General features: G+C 37.2%; 1 long non-coding RNA gene across 1 annotated transcript; it reads left to right on the top strand.

Annotated features, from left to right (window-relative positions):
* The first annotated feature begins 622 nt into the window (after positions 1–622).
* Positions 623–3,393, top strand: LOC139590019 (uncharacterized). Its single transcript, XR_011679202.1, has 2 exons — positions 623–2,011; positions 2,322–3,393. It is a non-coding gene; the product is annotated as an uncharacterized lncRNA (long non-coding RNA).
* The last annotated feature ends 15,643 nt before the right edge of the window (positions 3,394–19,036 follow it).

Genomic DNA, 19,036 nt, shown 5'->3' with positions numbered 1-19,036 from the left:
TGAAGCAATACTCATGTCCTAGTCATGCCCAAACACATATGGGGATGGTGGGGAGGAAAGACTGAGGGAGAGCAACAAAGTCTTTTCCCTGGCAGTAAGAGACTTAGCTTGGGAGAACCAAGGCAGCAAAGTCAACAGGAAGGAAGGGTGCACAGAACAGAATTGCAGAAGCAGAAACAGTCCCTAGTGGAGAATCACTTTTGGATGGCTCAGCCCATTTTATTTTTAACCTTACAAACACAGAGGACTGAAAAGCATGGAAAAACAGAAAAGCTCTGACAAAAGGCCAAGATGCCTAGAGTGGAAACAATCTTGAGATCTGTTTCTAGTCAGTGCTGCACATCTGTATGCGTAACAAAAGCACTACCCTGCTCATCACAAAATTTACAGCATAGAGTGATCCAAACTGAGAGCATCAGAGGAATTGTGGATGAAGGCAGAGCACTTGAGCTGGGGGAGCTGGGGGAGCTGGGGAGTTGTGTAACACCTGCTTGCAATACTGTTGGCACTAGCTACCACTCCGGGTCTGTCACTTTCCAAGTTTTCTGAAATAGTATAATATAAAAGCCTTAAGACAAAAGGACTGGTGTTTGTGCAGAATTCCCTCTCTCTTATTCACAGCCATCATATACCAACCAATTTCTGAGATGATGTATTCAGTATCCTATGGAACTCTAATGAACTCAATGAAGTTATTTAGGGTATAAATCAGACTCGGTTTTGCTCTGTTTCCTTGAGATTTCATATGCTTATTACCCTCAAAACTAGCTGGTCCCTCCTCCTTTTATTTCTGCAACTCATTTCCCACAGCTGTAGTATTTATTCAAAATCCTTGGCTCTTGTTTTGCCTCTCATTCTGCTGCCTGAATAATTTGATCCTCTAGAGTATACTACTTTAAAACTGTTGCACACACCAGATGAGAGATATTTTTGCACCTCTTTTCCAAGGCCAGATTAGAAATGAGATTATTTCTGTTTAGATAGCTAAAGACTGATCTCTCTCTTTTTTTTTACTTTTTTTTCCTTGAGCATGGATCTCTCTTTTTCAGTACACACATTGAAACACAGTCTGTGCCATAATTTTTAGGACTGCAAGCAGAGAGTTGAATCAGAGCCAGGGTATTATTTATTAAGACAGTCTGGGCAGTCAGTGAGGTAAAAGCAAGTAATTTGCTTTGTATATAATGCCCCTTGATGTTATTTCTGTTTGTCATGCTAATATTGTTCTAGATCTCTGCTGTGTCAAGAGCAGACAGGAAACTAGTTGAGAGTGGTGTGTCCTTGACAAAAATTACATTTAGAAACAATAAAAAATAATTACTTTGAGCACTCAGTAAGAGCATTAATTGTTAATTTCTGAGGTCCTTGTGGAGATGGCTGTTTTTAGAATGACTAGCATTGAAATAAAATTAACTAACCACAGTTTCTTGTCACTTCTGTTTAAATTCTGGAAGGAAAGTGTCCAAAATTCAAGGAGCAGACAAGCCTTCATTTCAAACAGAGTCAGAGAATCATTGAACAACATCATGGTTTGGGTTGTAAGGGCCCTTAAAATCATCTTATTCATTACAAGCCCCCTGCTATGGGCAAGGATGCCACCCACCATTTCTGGTTGCTTAGAGCCCCATCCAGCTTGCCACAAAACACTTCCAGGGATGGGGCACCCACAATTCCTCCAGGCAACCTGTTCTAGTGCTCACCATCCTCTGAGTAAAGAATTTCTTCCTAACATCTAATCTAAATTTGCCCTCTTTAAGTTTAAAACCCTTTCCCTGTCACTATTTGCCTGTATAAAATGTCTCTCCATTTTTTATAATCCCTCTTTAGGTACTAGAAGGTGCTGTAAAGTCTCCTGAAGTCTTCTCTTCTCCAGGCTGAGCAACCCCAGCTCCCTGAGCCTGGAGAGGTGCTCCAGGCCCTTGGTCATCTTCGTGGCCTTCATCTGGACTGTCTCCAACAGGTCCACATCATTCTTACGCTGAGGACCCCAGAGCTGGATGCAGCACTCCAGGTAGGACATTCTGCACTCTTACAAGGGCAGAGTAGGGGTTCAGAATCCCCTCCCTTGCCCTGGCCAGCTGGCCACACTGCTTTTGGGGCAGCCTGAGATGTAGCTGGCCTTCTGGGCTGTGAGCACACACTGCTGGTTTATGTCCAACCTTTCTTCAAACAGTAATATAATAGCAAAACAAATACTTAGCTTTAACCATAAAGATTGAAATCTCAGTCCTTTCATCTTTTTAACCACATGTCACCAAAACAACTTTGTAGGATAACTTCTGATATTTTTCCTCTGAGCTTATTATTTTTATATATTACAGAATCACAGAATCATTTAGGTTGGAAAAGACCAAGATCACTGAGTCCAACCTTTGACCTGTCACCAACTTGTCAAGTAGACCACAGTGCTAAATGCCATGTCCAATTGTTTCTTGAACACTTCCAGGGATGGTGGCTCCACCTTCATGGAGGATTTCTTCCTGCCTGGTGTTCATCCTGAACCTCCCCTGGCACAGTTTGAGACTGTGTCATCTTGTCCTGTCACTCAGCAGAGGCTGACTGCCACTTCACTACAACCTCCTTTCAGGGAGCTGGAGACAGCAATAAGGTCTCCCCTGAGCCTCCTTTTCTCCAGGCTAAACAATCACAGCTCTCCCAATTGCTCCTCATAGGACTGACTCTCTGGATCCTTCACCAGCTTCATTGCCCTTCTCTGGACATGCTCCAGCACCTCAGTGTCTTCCTTGAAGCAAGAGGCCCAGAAGTGGACACAGCAATGCTCCAGGTTCCAGATGGAAGTTCAAACTGGTGTTTGCTTTCTAACTGGTGTTAATACTTTGGCTTGACATATGTTTGCCTGGTTTCTGAAAATTTTTTTCAGTTAAAGACTGACCTATAGTGCTAAGTTCAGGACTAGGACTTGCAATGTAGTTTGCCAAAATAAGAGCTGGAAATGACACGTGTCAGTTTTTGTCCATACATCTTTTTATTTATCAATAATGTGTATATATTGACATTGAAATATTTTACACACAAACAAATGTATACAAACATGCATATACCTTTAGGAGGCATGACAATGTACACTTTGTAGCTAACTGTAACCATTATTGCAGAGACCTGGCCTAGTCCAGGTCTGTAACAATTTTCTTCTCTGCTAGCAAGAAGATTCTCACATTCTCTTGTAAAATACTAACATTTTCTATCACTTTGACCCCTTCTGTGGTGCCAGGTGAAATCTGACAGCAATCAATTGTTGTTAGTTATTGACCAGTTTTTAAACTGTAGCAGTGGTGTAAGATGCCTTAGAGCATACTTTGATCTCATGTGCTTTAGCAAAAATGGAACATGAGGCAGTACAAACAATAAAGATATCCCCTTTAACTTGCTAAAGAGCATCTTTTAAACTTGGAACAAAGCTTCAGACTAAATGTTTCTCATTACCATTGCCAATACAAAGCTAATGTTGAAGACAATGGTTAAAACATTAATCATGTAGAGAGTGGAGGAAATGTCCTAGCTGAACTGAGTAAGCGGAGGCATTCTGGAGAGTGTTTGCTCCAGGAGTTAGTCACCCTTCCACAGTCACAGAGCTGGCTTCCACTAACACAGAGATAGTTGGCTGTGGGGTTGACTATTTTTAGTAGGAATACATAAAGATGACTAACACTGCATCATGCCTTGGAGTGAACACGTAGCATTTGTCAGAAATACATGTTCAACAGAGTTTAAGAAATGCCATGAGTGACTGTATCTATGTCTAATGAATTTCTCATAGAGAGGAAGTGATTGAGCACACAAGGCAACTTCTCCATACAAAGAAATAATGAATTTTGTGAGCACAGAGGAAGAAATGCATCTTTCTTAAAAGGTTCATCAAGGAAAAGAAAGTAATGGAATAAGCCAGAAAGATCATTACATTCCAAATTGTCCTGCTATTTATCATGATGCTTGTGAAGTCCAGTGGAAATGGGTATACATATGAGATCAACCAAATCTCTGTGGGGAGGACAGGATATGAGAACTGTGCACTTTGTTTTAAGTATTTGGCAGATGTAAAACATGTAAGGCTGTAAGATGAGGTGCTGAAGGAGATGTCAAATACATTTTTGCGTGCTATTATATTTTTTATTACATAGAAGAAATATGATTGTGACAACAATCAGTAGACGCATAAAACTGGAAAAAGGAAGAGAAAACAAGTATAAACAGCAAGGAAGCCCCATAATTGTTCTTCCTCCATGTATACACACCGTACATCTTTTCAACAGTCAACAGGGGTGTTGAAGTTCAGCTCCTAGTGCACAAAGAAGTATAACAAGAACTCAGTCCACTTGCATAAATATCAGAATTTAGCACAGTAAAACGCTCAGCCAGCTTGTAGGACAACTTAAAGAGGTAAAAGAGAGGAATAAAATGAGTGAGCTAATTCAGAGTAAGGAGACTGTCAAGCAAATGACAAATGACAATTTTGTATGTAAATCATCTGCAGATTTCTTTCTATTGCTGCTGTGTGTTCACTTATTTCTTTTACTATTTTAGGAGGAATATTTAATCATCAACAAGTACTATCTACATAAATGAGCTTGTCCTCCACACCCTGGCATACTACACTGTGGGTAGTGCAGTACATGAGAATCCATGGTGACATGACAACCTTTGCCTCTTCTGGCTTGGCAGGCTTGGTTGAAACTGACTTTTGAAATAATAAAACATAATCAACGGAAAATAAAGACTTGCAGAAATACAAGAGCTATATGTAGCTTCCATACAGTGAGGGCTCTGGTTAGAAACTGAAGCTGGTTAAGTAACATTTGTTGAAAGGTCTGGACAGAAATTCTGCCTCAGGTTTTATTCCATGAAATTCAGTGACTTTTGTACCCTGACAAAAGTACATACTAGAGAGAATGTAGCCTGTAAAATCCACAGTACAATCATGTAAATTTTGATGTTTTCCATTTACTGTGAAGGGTCCTGAAAAAGTCCTAAATATTAATTTTCTTTTATTTTCCCCAGAAATAGCATCAGCTGTCCTCTCTATAAGCAAGAATATAGTTATTCATATTAAATCAAGGATACTTCTGTTTGAAATTACATAAATGTGCCATCTTCAGAAACAAAAAAAGATGAGATATTGATTGTCACAGATGTGCATGGATAATGGAGGTCCTTTCATAAGAATCATGGAATTGTTATGGTTGGACAAGACCTCTAAGATCATCAAGTCCAACTTAAACTAACACTGCTGTATTCACCATTAAACCACATCCCCAAGTGCTACATCTACATGCCTTTTGAACATTTCCAGGGATGGTGACCCCTCTGCCTTGTTACAAGCTCTAGAATCATAAATTATGGTTGGAAAAGACCTCTAAGATCATCAAGTCCAACTGGTAAGCCAGCACTGCCTTGTTCACCACTAAACCATATCCCAAAGCGCCACATTAGGGGCCTTGAGAGCCACATAGGAAGCACAGGATAGTGCATGGTAGAGGTGAAACTACTCTGTGTGTTACAGACCATGTGTGGAAGAGCAGACAGCCAATGAAATGTCACTGTACATTTTCCAGCTGTCTGACATGGGTCCACTGGAAAAATAAAGGGAAGAGATATATTTTACATTTGTTTCATCTTTGCAGCTGGCTATGTCGCAGCTACTGCACATAAAGTGGGGCTTAGGAGACACCAGACATGCCATCTTCCCACACAGGAGAAAGATGACCAAACACAAGAGAAACTGAAAATAGAGCTCAGGCAATGAATCACTCATTTGTGACATTCTCTGCTATGATATGGGAAGAAACTTCAGCATATCCTTTTCCTGTGGTGTTCAGCTGTGGAGCTAATTTCAAATGAAGCCACACACATATCTGACACACCCAAACCCATACTTCATTATGAGGGGTGTCCTATGTTTTAGACCCAAATTAGCATCAGTCATGTAAGGGCACGGTGTCCTCATTTCAGTTATAGTAAATTACTGCATGAGAAACACTGAATCATAAAGTTCAGATTTAAAGCTTTATAGTTAATTGTTATTCCCTTGCCCTCTTTGTCTGTATATTCATTTTAGGATTTCTACTATGTGATCAGGCTTTATTGCAAAAGCCTTATTGGGAATAACTCTTTCCTTTATAGAATTTAAATCAGTAAATAATATATTTTGTAAGCAACCTTCTGTAAAGGCCTTGTACCAGAAAATATTTTTTTTTTGTAATCAGTAGGAAGTAATAGCCTATGAACTCACTTTTCAATTATCAAAGAAAGTTTTACAAATACCAAGAAAGCACAAAATTTTGTAAAGAACCATTCTAGGGCACAGTATTCTACTTTTGAATAAAAATAAATCTATTGACTATTTGTTGCTTACTTATTGTCTTCTTTTGATTGTTTTTTAGTTTGTTTTTGTTCTGTTTTCTGAACAAATATGTATGAAAGCCACTTTTCTAAATGGCATTCATTCTGGAGAATTTTCTTTATTTGTTGCAGTAATGTTTATATCTTCTTTTGGAAGAGCTTAGACACTTCATATCTATCACTTACATCTATCACTTCAGTACAGCCATCTCTGAGGGGCAATACAGAAACATTGTAGTAGCAAAAATATTCACAAATGGATTAAATAATAACTCCTCTTTTATTACTTCTGCCCTAATAACATATTAGATGTTTAGATGATTGCATACTGAGAAACATCTTTCAGCACTGTTTTTTAGGAAGTCAAAATCTGTAAAAGTAGCTGGTCTCATCTTGCTATAAGTGCTATTTGTCAAATTTATCATCTTTCCATAAATCTCTGAATGTCCAACTTATGAAGAGATCACTGTAAACTTGAATAGTTGTGATTTTCTAAGAAATGGATGAACTGGAGAATGTAGGAGAGAACAGACTATTTTCCCAAGCTGTGCACATTCTTAATATGCATATATAATTTTGGGCCCTGCTGCTTGCTTCTTTTTGTTTTAAATAAGTCTTTGTTCTTGTTTGTGGTACTGAAACTATGCCAGATGCAAGGAGGGGACCAAGCTGACAGATTCAGATACCATCATCTCTGAGGATACGTAGTGACTCAGAGAAATACAGTAAAAAGGGTTCTACACTGCCTGCTAGCTCTCCTTTAACCTCATTAGAAAAACAATGAAGTGTTTAAAACAGGGCCAAAGAGACAAACAGGAAAAACAGAAAGGAGCTTGATTATTTTGTTCTTACTGTCTTTAGCAGTAAACATATTGGAAGAATTTTATTGAATTGTAATTTATTGATGTATTGAATTCATTTGCTGTCATCCTTTGTCTCAGTGAATAATGTGGAGCTGTACAGCATTCAGGTATATTGTAAAATCAAAGAAAAAGTATCAGCTGAAATACAATCACATTTTTGCCTTAAACACATATGGTTGACACTACTAAACATAATACATCACTGAGTCATACAGAATGGCAAAACACATTTATTTTTCTCTGTATTTTATATTTGTTTATGTTAGCTTTTGACAGCATTTTTGTTGCTTCTCATATAAAGTCTGTTTCCCCTGTTGCTTTGTGGATCTTTCAGACAGCACAAAGGATCTTAAGGACAGGGTTCTGAGTCATACTCCAGCTTGAAATCTTTTTAAAGATCTGAGATTTCAATAACTCTGATACTTTATGTAACAAATAGTAACTTCAAATGCACATAAGCTACTAGAACGAGAAATTGTGTATGGCTTTTGCTTATTCTCATTCTACTAAATCAATTTACATAGTCAAAGCCTAGTATAAACATGTATTTATTCATCTTGAATGCTAACCTGTGAGATCAGTCAATATTGCTCTTTCTTTCTCACACCATAGGAGAAGAAAGGTCAAGAAATATCTTCCTATTCAAGCCTACAACATATTTAATTAAATTCTCAGGATTAGGAAAATTTGCTCAATTTTCAGCCTTTTTACAAGTGTATTATGATACTGAACTTCTTACAGAGCCCATTAAAATTTTTTCCTCATTTAAATGTCCTGGAGTTTTCAGATATTCTTTCATTCCCCCTTCCCAACAATGATCTGACTGGGATGTAGCCTGCTACAGAGACCAGATTTATTTTAAAAGCCAGTTTCCATCAGGAATCCTTTTAACGACAGAGAAACAATCAAATACAAATTAAACTGACCTACCTGCTACCTGTTACCTGGGAAAAAAGCAGGATTTGAAGTTTAGTTCTCAAAGTAATTACCTGGATCTAACTTGCAGGACTTGGACTAAATCTTGCCTGGGACAGGCTTTCTGGCACAATAATAAGCCCAAAGGAAAAGAATGCAACCAACATAAATCCCCCCAAATCTAATATGTGTGTGATCAGGTAACAGAAGCTGAAACTAGAGGGGAAAGAAAAGAGTTCTCAGGATTTTCCTGTCTCAAGTGGACTAATTTTACTGTGTCCCCTGCATACAGCAGCAGTGCTCTGTGCCACAGATTGGTGATGATGCTCTTACAAGCCTTGAACTTTGAATCTAATTCTTTCTACATGAGAGAAATTAACTTCACGGAAGTTGGGATCTGTTTACGTGAATCTAAAAAAGAGAGAAAAAAATCCCCTTCAAATTATTAATATCAAATGGAAAAACAGGAAGAAACTTTGTACAGTCTTAAGTTAATGTGTATGCAATACTGAGGAGAAAGGAGCATGGATCTTTAACTGATGCCTGAGGGTGTTGCAATGATTCAGATAAGGTTGATAAAAAATAGCTATCCATGACTTTTTTGACAGCTTTTTTTGGCTAGTGAGGTTTTGATTTTTTTACTATTGTACTTCTGTGTTTGTAAGTTTTGAAGAATGTGAAGCAAATAACATCAGCATCTTACACAGATGAAGATGATATTTCTTTTGATAATGTGTATAGAAGCTGTCCAAAACTCAGTAAAACCATAATGCCTGTGACTGATATCTGATTTGTTTGTGACCCTGAGTTGAAAGGGAGCAGTATTCTCTACATCCATGTATTTGTTACAGTTTTTCACTTGTAATTTCACTTTATTACAGAATTCAGAGTACTCCACAGACAGTCACCTTGATTACTTGCTCTTCTAAATAGATGGATGCTGGTAATCCCTAAGATTAAGGATGCTATAACTGCTTCAAAAGATAAAAAATCCTTTGGATGCTCCATTTGCTGGACTCCATGAGGGTACAAGAAGAATTAAGACAACTTTGCAGCACTGCATCATATTTCACAGGCCACTCCAGTACAAATTTCAGGTAACTGACTATGTATACTCCAATTTATGGCAGGAATTGTAATACACTTTGGGTATTAAAGTTTGGAGTGTTGCCATCATTTCATACTCCTGCACATATGGCACAGGCAGAACTAGAGAATATTAGGCAGAAGCGTATTCTAGAATGTTAAATACAAAAAAAATAATGGGTGAGATTTTGAATACAAGAACTCTCTACAAATGAAAATAACTGCAGGATCATTCTGTGCTGCTAAGGAAGACACACTAATTCAGCAGTCAGAAGAGCCTAACTTCAAACTGCCACTGTAGCTGCATAAACTACTTGAAAAAATAATTTGTTAAGCTTTTCCATTTACATGGATGACAATTCTGTTCTAATTTCACAAGCATAAAGAGACAACAAATTTTTAAGTTTTTATGAAATACTTTTTTCATCTAACTACCATGTCTGATGGGAAACAGATGCTATACAGCTCTTAATGCAACAAAATACTTAAACAATTGCCATGTTTAAACATGTCATGTTATGTAGATGAAGGCCTAATGTATAAAGCTGCTGGATGCTTTGGATGTCTAAATAATATCAATATTTTCTGGGAATTATATGAACAGGTAATTATTGCAAACTGGTTTTATTACACTCTCACAACAGTCACAAAATGACTTATTTATGTCTCTGTTTACTTATAAATTCAGCCAATTCGGTGCTGTAAAATAACTTGGTTGAGTTTTACACAGCGAGACTAGAGTAACCTTTTCTTCCTGTCTGGTTGTTCTGTGGTAATTCAGTATCACCACATCTCACCCACCCTGCTTTGTTAGTGGATGATTACAGAATTGCCACAAAGAGGAGAGAGAGGTAGATTAAAAAACCCTCAGGCTGAGAATGACATTAGCTCTCCATCTCCCATGTCCTAAATAATGTCACTAACCATTATCCCAAACACCACCAACAGCAAGTCAGCTTCTGTTTTCTGTGTAAGAACAAGCATGGGATAATCTCTTTTATAAAAGGCTCATGTTTCCGGAGTGCTAATGGGCAGAGACTGGATTTTGACACACAGTTTTACTGCGTATTCCAAAGAGAAACAAGGTTTCTGAAAGTGTGAGAAACAGAGCCAATATCATGGAAAAACATTGAGAACATGGCAGTTGGAACACTTAGATTTGTAGTTCATTTTAAATCTCCTGCATGTGGTAAGAAATAAATATTCACAAATCTCTCATAGCAAAACCATTGAGTTTCACTTGTCCTAAAGCTGCTTAAGGAATTTGAGGTGAATCTAAGTCTATGGCTACCATTTGCTGCTGGATTTAATTTTAATAAGACACAGACAGGAAAAATACACCCTCTTTTTTTTTTTTTTTTTTTTTTTTTTTTTTTTTTGTTAGACAGAAGATACAGCATTCTCCATGTAGCTTCAATTTTTATAAATGCCATAGTCATATAAACATATTGCATTGCTTTAAGTTACCTGAGGATTTTAATTTCTTTTTGTGTGTCTTTTAAAACTGCCCCTAAACAAATCATATGGAAAAAAAAGTAGACATTATTCCTACTCTACAAAGTAACCTGTCCTTCACAGGTAAAAGATATAAGCAAAAGCTAGTCAGACAAGTAACAGAAACTCTCTAAACCCCATTAGGTGAAAATATTGCCCATTTTTTTTTCAGTAAGTTACCATGGAGAACATGATTATGATTATTTTAAAGCCATGCTTCAATGAGATAAGTAATCAACTCAATGGAGTTGGCTTTATAGAACGGCAGAACTAAATCTAGTCACACATGTAAGCTTTATTAAATGAGAAAACATCTGCTACATTGATGCACCAGAATAAAGAATAACTGTGAACTTTACATACCATGGATATGCAAATTAAAATTACAACAGCTGGAAATGTTTAAAATAAAAACAAAAATTGAGCAGGTAGTAAGGAAATGTCACATTAAGGAAGTATAAATTACTTCAACTTTTAACAGCAACTTGTTAAATTAGTTGTTCAGTTAAAAGAGCCTCATAAATTTATCCTTAATTAAATGTTGATACTAAAAATTCAGACTGTGTTAGGGTACCTGTCACAGATATTTTAGTTTTGAAATTTTTTTACAACTTTACAAGTATTTAACAACTGTTAAATACTTTTTCTGCACAGAAGTTATGGTAAACCCTGAATGGTGTATAGACATGGCTGCCAAAAGCAGCTACTGAAATGCATAAATACTTAAATTCCTTGTAAAGTCTGAATTTCACAGTCTAAATCAATTTGGAAACTGTAGACAAACACTAAACCAAAGAAAATTCTGATTTGATATTTTCATAGCAAGGAATAAATGGGTACTTGCACTGGACAAGTGCAGCCCTTGTTGTTATCAAAATAAATGCTAATGATATTGAGAAAGTACAGGATCTGCAATCACACCAGCATTTTCCCCTTCAGTAAGTGTATCTTTAACTAGATTTCAGATGCTTCTATAATTCATCCTGTATAATCCAGTAATCACCACCAACAAAGACCAGAAGACAAAAGCAATCGACATGGCAGCTTTAGAGTTAAGGTCAAACAACATGTGGTATCAAGAACGCAGAACTGAAAACCAGGCTCTGGCTGAGTTCTCCTTTTGTGGTTTCTGCTTGTTGTGTTGCCTCCTTGCTTGCCTCAGCCTGACATGAACCTTCCCAGCCAAGGTTTCTCTCAGCACACACTGGCTGAGCACCAACCAGCAGACACAACCAGGGAAGGTGCACTGCCATCGATGCTGCGGAGGCAAAACGCGGCTGAGCTGAAATTGTCACTGGATGAGTGCAGCTGGGCTCTGCTTCATCAAATGGGGACAAAAATCAAAATGACCATCTGTGAGACCTTTTCTTTTGTCTCCTCAAGTCTTTATTTTAGTGGTGCAGGGATTGGCTTCTGCTGGAAATATTCTGTGGGAATGATTTAGCCAAAAATTGTGGAACCATAGTTTCTGCCCTGAAACTGGGCACTCAGCAGGCTTGTACTGAGAAGCTTTAGGTAACATGAAATCAATTTCATTAAACTCAGACTTTGTCTTCTCATGAATTAGCAGAAGATGTTTTAGACTGAAATGTGTAACTTTGAAACCAAGAAAAATGTCTCCTATCTTTATAAATACTCATAGAAATGAGTGTGGAAGTCTCTGCAGACTCCAAAAAAAATGAAATCAGCAATTTAACAGATTTGCAATTATCTTATGGTTGTGGTTGTTTTGATTGTTTTTCTTACAGAGAAAAGAGACAGAGAACAATTATAAAAGAAAGAGAAAATAGCTGGTAAAAATATTATCCAGGTTTTATTTGATGCTCCATAGTGATGAAATCAAACAGTGCAATGTAGTCTAAAAAAGATGGAGTAGAAAAGAAAACAAGGATAGTCTAGCATGGATTGCAAAAGAGCTCCACCAGTCACAAACTGATAGGTTGCTTTCTTTACCAATTATCTAAATTTTTAAAGGGATTCTCATAGTGCTAAAATCAATCTGGGCTCAAAATTTTGAATATCTTGCTCCATAAAAAGGAAAATTCAAAGGATTTTGTGTCTCTGTGTGTGGGGGTTTAAGTTGACTTCAGTAAGAGATGTTTTGGTTTGACATAATTACAGCAATATGTTACAAGAAAATGAATATAGGACATTATTGCATTGATCTTATTTTTAATGTGGGTGAGTATCCTTCATCTATATGGTTACCACTTTATCACAGAATAGATAAAGAAAACCTTATGATTTTCCATTTTTACTTTGAGGGTTCCATGAAGAAAACAGAAGTGTTTGTTTTAAGAATGTAAACTACCCAAAAACATCCTGCCAAACATGAATAAAATAAGGCTGCTGTTCTTGGTGTAGTCAATCACTACATTAGCCTTGGGAATTCGGTTTGTCAGAAATACAGCTCTTTGGTGTTAAACAAGAATGAAAAGATAGCATTTTGCTGCTGTGGAATGGTAATAATATGCACAATGGAATCTCAAATCCCACTTCTTGGGTAAGTTCTGCCTCAGGAGAACTTGAAAATTACCTGACAAGAACAAATAATGGTAAACATGAAGTGCTTTTCAGTGAAGCTGGCAGTGCTTTGAAAGCAATTTTTTTTCATACATGAAAGTAGGGGCACATGTGAAAGAATTTCAATCCTATACCCAGAACTTCATTCAGAGCAGTTTTCAATACTAGTAAAATAGTGCTAGTACTATTTATGTAGATAATCTTCACAAAAGTCATGATAGTTTTTTTGGTAATCATTGCAGAACAAGGGAAGGGAAGGGAAGGGAAGGGAAGGGAAGGGAAGGGAAGGGAAGGGAAGGGAAGGGAAGGGAAGGGAAGGGAAGGGAAGGGAAGGGAAGGGAAGGGAAGGGAAGGAATGGAAAAAGCTATATGTGAGATGTACTAGGTCCCAAATATTTAAAGCTAGGGATGTTACTGGCTTTCTACACAGAAGCTGTTCTGAATGAAAAAACCAAAATCAACTCAACAATAGTGCAGTAGATAGTGCTTGTGGTTGATGGACATTCTATATTTTGTTTTACTTTTAAACACCTCATCCAAGATAGCTAAATGAATGCTGTTTCTCTGATCAGAACATGGACTAGACCCTAAAACAAGACAGGTTTTTAGTGATCTACTCCTTCTCCCTATCAAAGCCATGTTAGCAATCAACTTCAAACACAAGTGAGTAAAAGTACTTCCACTTTAAAAAGTTCTTTTGTCATGAATCTGTATAAGTTAATTCAATTACAAAGTGGCCATTTATAATTTGTATATGCAAAAAATCACAGCAGGATGTGGCTTATTGAGAGATAACCACATGCCCAGTGGCTTTGCTTTTCTACCCATAAATATTCATTTTTGCCCCTCATTGAAGCTGGGGGCAAAACATGCACTCCATTCAATGGGATCAGACTCAGGCCTTAATGCAAGAAACACATCAAATGCTGTCTTCTTCTGATTCTGGAAACCTCATGGAAACCTATGGGATTCTTGAGCAAACTTGGGACTAAAGTCCACAGAATGAAGTAATTTAGTTTGTATTAGTAGGATGGGAAATTCTTTCTAATTATGCTTGATCTGAATGAAAATCAGACTGTCATATGGTTGAGACTAATAATATTGTTAATACATCCTTTCATCTCAGAGCAAAACTAGAGCTGAAATTCCTACTTATTGTGTTGTGTTATTTTGAAAAACTCCAGTGCAGAAATAAGGAAATACTTAATTTCAGCATTTTCACAATGAAATATTTTCATATGGCCAAACTGAAGTCTTTCACTTAATAAACAGGTCATGTGTCTTTGATGAAGTATCATCCATCTGATTGGAAAAGAGTTTGACCAAGAAATACTAGCCTGCAAGAGGGAATATGCATATGAGAGGTATAGCAAAGCAGCTGCAGAGGCATATTGATTTCAGTATGTGCTGACTTCAATTGAAACGTTTCAGATTAGTTCAGCAAACCAGAATATACGGTTTCATATTCACTCAACTGGAAAGAATATTTTTTCTTGTTTTTCCTAATGGGAAAGGGAAGGAATTCTACAGAAAGCCTTTTCTCCTGTGGAAAAAAAAAAAAAAGGGGATATAACAACACTTTGTTTTCTATAAGGTTAAAAAAATGCCCAAAACATTTTGATATAAAGTATTCCACTGAGGTATATGAAGCTCCATGATAGTTTTGCAGGCCAGACCTATCATTAATAAAACATAAAGGAAGTTGTTTCTTGATTGCTCTTTAAAAGTTTTCACCAGGCTAACAAAGATGCCAAGTTGGTTTTATTTCATGGCTTCTTGCCTTGTGACCAAGACGACATTTGCCAGGAACTTTCTTTTGATGGCCAAGAATTTTGATGAAACGAAGAAATAGAAAAGCTGGAACTAATTAGCACTTTTAAAAGAAATGTTAGATGATCAGTCACCGACTTGGAGGCCTTTCGATGGTACAAGGTCCTAGAGTAATTTTTAAAAAGTAATTAGTAGACAACACAGCAAAAGCTTACATTTACATGATTACTGCTGTCCTTCATTTATTCAATGTCTAACAAAAGAACTTTTTCCCCAAATATTGTAAACAACTAGCATTGAATATATTTATAGATAATCTGAAAGGTCAGAAGAGAATAAAACAGAATGGATGGACTTCTCATTAGGTTATGCTCTATACCTTGGTGAAATATGGAAGACCAATTCCTTGCCATTTACAGCTGCTTAGGCCATTTAAGTATTCTTTACTACAGTAGCATCATATTGGTTGCATCATTTGGTTTCTTTAATTCTATCTATAATTCATTTCACTTTTTTTCTTATTCAAACTCTATTCACCTTTCTGTACCTCTTCAGTACAAACACCTAAAAATTCATCATTCAAAAGTATGAGGGAAGAAGGAGAAAAGTCAGAACACTCAGACAGCTTTGCAGGCAACAAAATTTGCAGACGCTTGTATAGCTGGAAAACACTGCCTCTATTAAATTCCACTAAAATTCACTGACATCCTACAAGTGTGAGGCTGCTGTATGTATCATCAGGGCTTTTTTAGCAGAAAGTTTTATGTATAATTTTTGTTTGGATACTTGTGTGAGAGACTGCTGCTTAAGAGCGGTGTAGGTGTGTGACTTGAAAGTGCAGGCTGAAAAAATTGTATTTCAGGAATGAAAGTCCAAATACATTTATGTATGTGTTTATGTCAAAATACAGGAAACAGGAGTATTACAAGGAAATAATGCAAAGTATGTCACACATCCATGGGTTGTTTCCTTCAACTGCTTTCTCTGCAATTTATCTTCATTCTTCTGGAAGCTGGTTCTTAAGGGTTTAAAAACTGATTACTCAAATAAGTTTATGCAAATAACCAAACCATTTCAATTGCAGATGAGGACCATTTATTTCCCTATAGTGAATGCAAGAAATACAATAAAAAGAAATCAAAAGTCAGAAGTTTTAGGCAACATCACTGCTCAAGATTATTCTCTAATTTTTGAATGGAATCCTGATGCAATTGTTCCAAAAATCCTTATTCACACAACTATAGAACTTCCTAATATAGGAAAATATTGCCAGGTAAAATGTAACAGTATTCTGCCTCATTTACTGTAGTGTAAATGACTCTTAGTCACAACACTCTTAATAAATCTATCCATGTCACTTAGTCTAAGGAGAAGTATACAACATCTTAGAGCTAGGTTAAAAAGTGCTGGGAAAAACACTTGCCAACAGTCCAGGAATCTTTCTGTGCAGTTACATGCCAGATAGTTTTCACACTCAATTCAAATTGCTTTATTTTTGAAAAATGCTGCCGGACAAAATATACTTGGTCAGTAAAACATCTGGGGACATTATTGTGTGGAAAGGGTTAGACCAGCCAATCTAGAATAAAATGAAAATGAAATTCAAACCAACAGGGGGCACATCTCTTAATATCTCCTTAATCTCTTAAAAAGTTTTGGAAAGCTATTGCAAAGTTATGTCTTGGCGCTTCTCTGTTTCAGCCAGAACTGAAATTGGAAACACCAAAATACTGTTCTTGAACTACAGCTGTCCTGAATGAAACAAGGAAGCACTACAAAGTTATAGTACAGAGTGTTTTTAGGAAATTGCCATCTCATTTCCCAGCTGGAGAAGTTTGGATGAGATCAGGTAAACTCTGGAAACTGGTAAACTTCTGGATGTATATCTGAACTGAACCACCAATCCTTTGTGACTCATCCATTACTGAAGTCCACATTTTATGGAGATGGGTATAAATAAAATAGTTTTACTTTGAGAAAGAAAGAAGGAAACACAAGATACCACACAAATGAGAGGTTTGCCTGCAAACCCTCAAACTAGAACTGTACTGTACATTCAATTGTACTGATCATAGTGATTTAAATAAGGGGTACATCTCTGAAGTCACTGGAGATTTCTGCCATATCTGTTCATGGAATGTAGAAGGAAACTGCAGACATACTGGGCCTTAATCATCCAGGACATAAACTTCCATTGCTTCAATGATATTTCATTAGGAATAAAGTTGATCAACTAATCCTAGCTTGGTTATCTTTCCCTTTAATCACTGTTTTTTTTGATGTTGTAATGACACAGTTCATAATGGTGACTGTTGAAATGGTGCTTATAGTAACAGTGGTTTAGCCTTTCTCAACCATATCTGTTGTTTATCTATGAAGAAAAGCCTGCCTTGCAAATCTAGTATGAGTACTGTGTAATTTAGGGCTTGAAAATGAAAGTTGTGACCTGGTTTTTCTCTTTAAAAAACAGATGTGCTGAAGATTGTTCTGCACTCTTGCTAAAAAGCGTTAAGCTTTTTATGAAACTTTAACAATTTTTTTGTACTTTTCATCAGTTTGATATCTAAAAATGAACCAACACTAAGGTGTTCCTTTCTCTTTAGACATTCAGTTTATAACTTAATCCTAGTTGGATTATTTAAATTGGCAACTGCATCTATATAAATTTTCTTAAGCAAAATGGTAAGCTAATTTCTTTTATGTGCATAACATAGGAATATGGGAAAACATGTCACTTATTTACTTAGTTTACAAAGTTACAGGGGGTGGGAACTTTCAAGGGACATAAAAGTCAGGAAATGACCCCTGCGATGGGATTCCAGAGGCGGCAGATTACAGACAATGTCCTCTCACAGCTTCTGTAACTCTGGAACATACCAGCCCAGAACACAGTTGGGGTAGGGGAACCAGCCACCTGAGATCCAATGAGCAATAGTTTCGTGAAGTATGGTCCCAAAGAATACGTCTGCATGCAAAGAGTGGGGAAACAAAAGCAAGCCACAGCTGTCTTTCAGCACTCACGCCAGTGCTAAAAAGGAAGTCTTCATCCCACTGGACTAATTCAGGATGCCAAACGGGTGTCCTTGGGGAGTTTTGTTCAGGCAGCAAATCCTGTGTGGGTCAGATAGCGTGCTCCAGCCAAGCTCGCCACGGCCAGAGAGTGGTGCGGAAGGGAAGCTGCTCTCCGTGCTGAATGGCGCCTTTGTTCGCCCTGCCGCAGCAGTTACATTCTGCAGGCCCTGCAGATACAACAGCGGCTGTATGAGAGCGGAATGGAAATGAGATGTTGGCTCCCCCCAAAAAGTTCTGCTTCTTTCCATTAAAACTGCAAAGGAATTCTGGCAACTGAAAAGTAACCCTTCCTATCGAGCAATATTTTCCTGCCTCTAAAAGCCAAAGAAGCCAAAAGTGAAAAAAATTTCATAAAGTGAAGCTAAAATATGGCCTAGATGGGCATATTATAGGTTGAACATTTTATAGGTTGGTTACCTTCCAAAACAGAACCAAGGCTTGCTGGTAAATTAAAGACAAAAGTCATACAGTGGCTGAAAACCACCTCCAAATTCATACATTCACCTAAGCCCTTAAAAACAGTACAACTGCAATGCACCCAGGACTGATCTGTTTGCTAAACAGGTTCTTTAGTATGTACTGCTTGTAAAGGTAGATAGTCCAGCCCTTGACCTGCTCACCTTTTTCAGTCTTTATCTGAGCCAAAATCCCTATCTGTTAAGAAGGCCATTTTCAAATTGAGTTCTTCCATGCAGGGGTAAACTACCAGCAAGCTATGGGATGTCATATTATCTTTTCTAACTAGAGGAAGGGAGTCTCCTTCTTTGGCTACTGTCTAGTGGGAATCAGCCTATTAATAGAGAACTCTCTACTCTGTTTTCATAATTAATTTTAGAAAAGCAACACTGAGAGTTTTTTTCCTTAATTGTCTGCTTCCATACAAACCTTGCTTATATTCTTTAAAATAAGGCTCTAGGGTAGTCTTCTGAGAGAAAGTAGAGCTGTATAGCAGATGT

The sequence above is a fragment of the Agelaius tricolor genome, unplaced genomic scaffold (assembly GCF_023055355.1).
Source record: "Agelaius tricolor isolate 1412-34295 unplaced genomic scaffold, bAgeTri1.0.p SCAF_5, whole genome shotgun sequence".
Taxonomy (NCBI): Eukaryota; Metazoa; Chordata; class Aves; order Passeriformes; family Icteridae; genus Agelaius; species Agelaius tricolor.
This window is presented reverse-complemented; position numbering and strand designations above follow the sequence as displayed.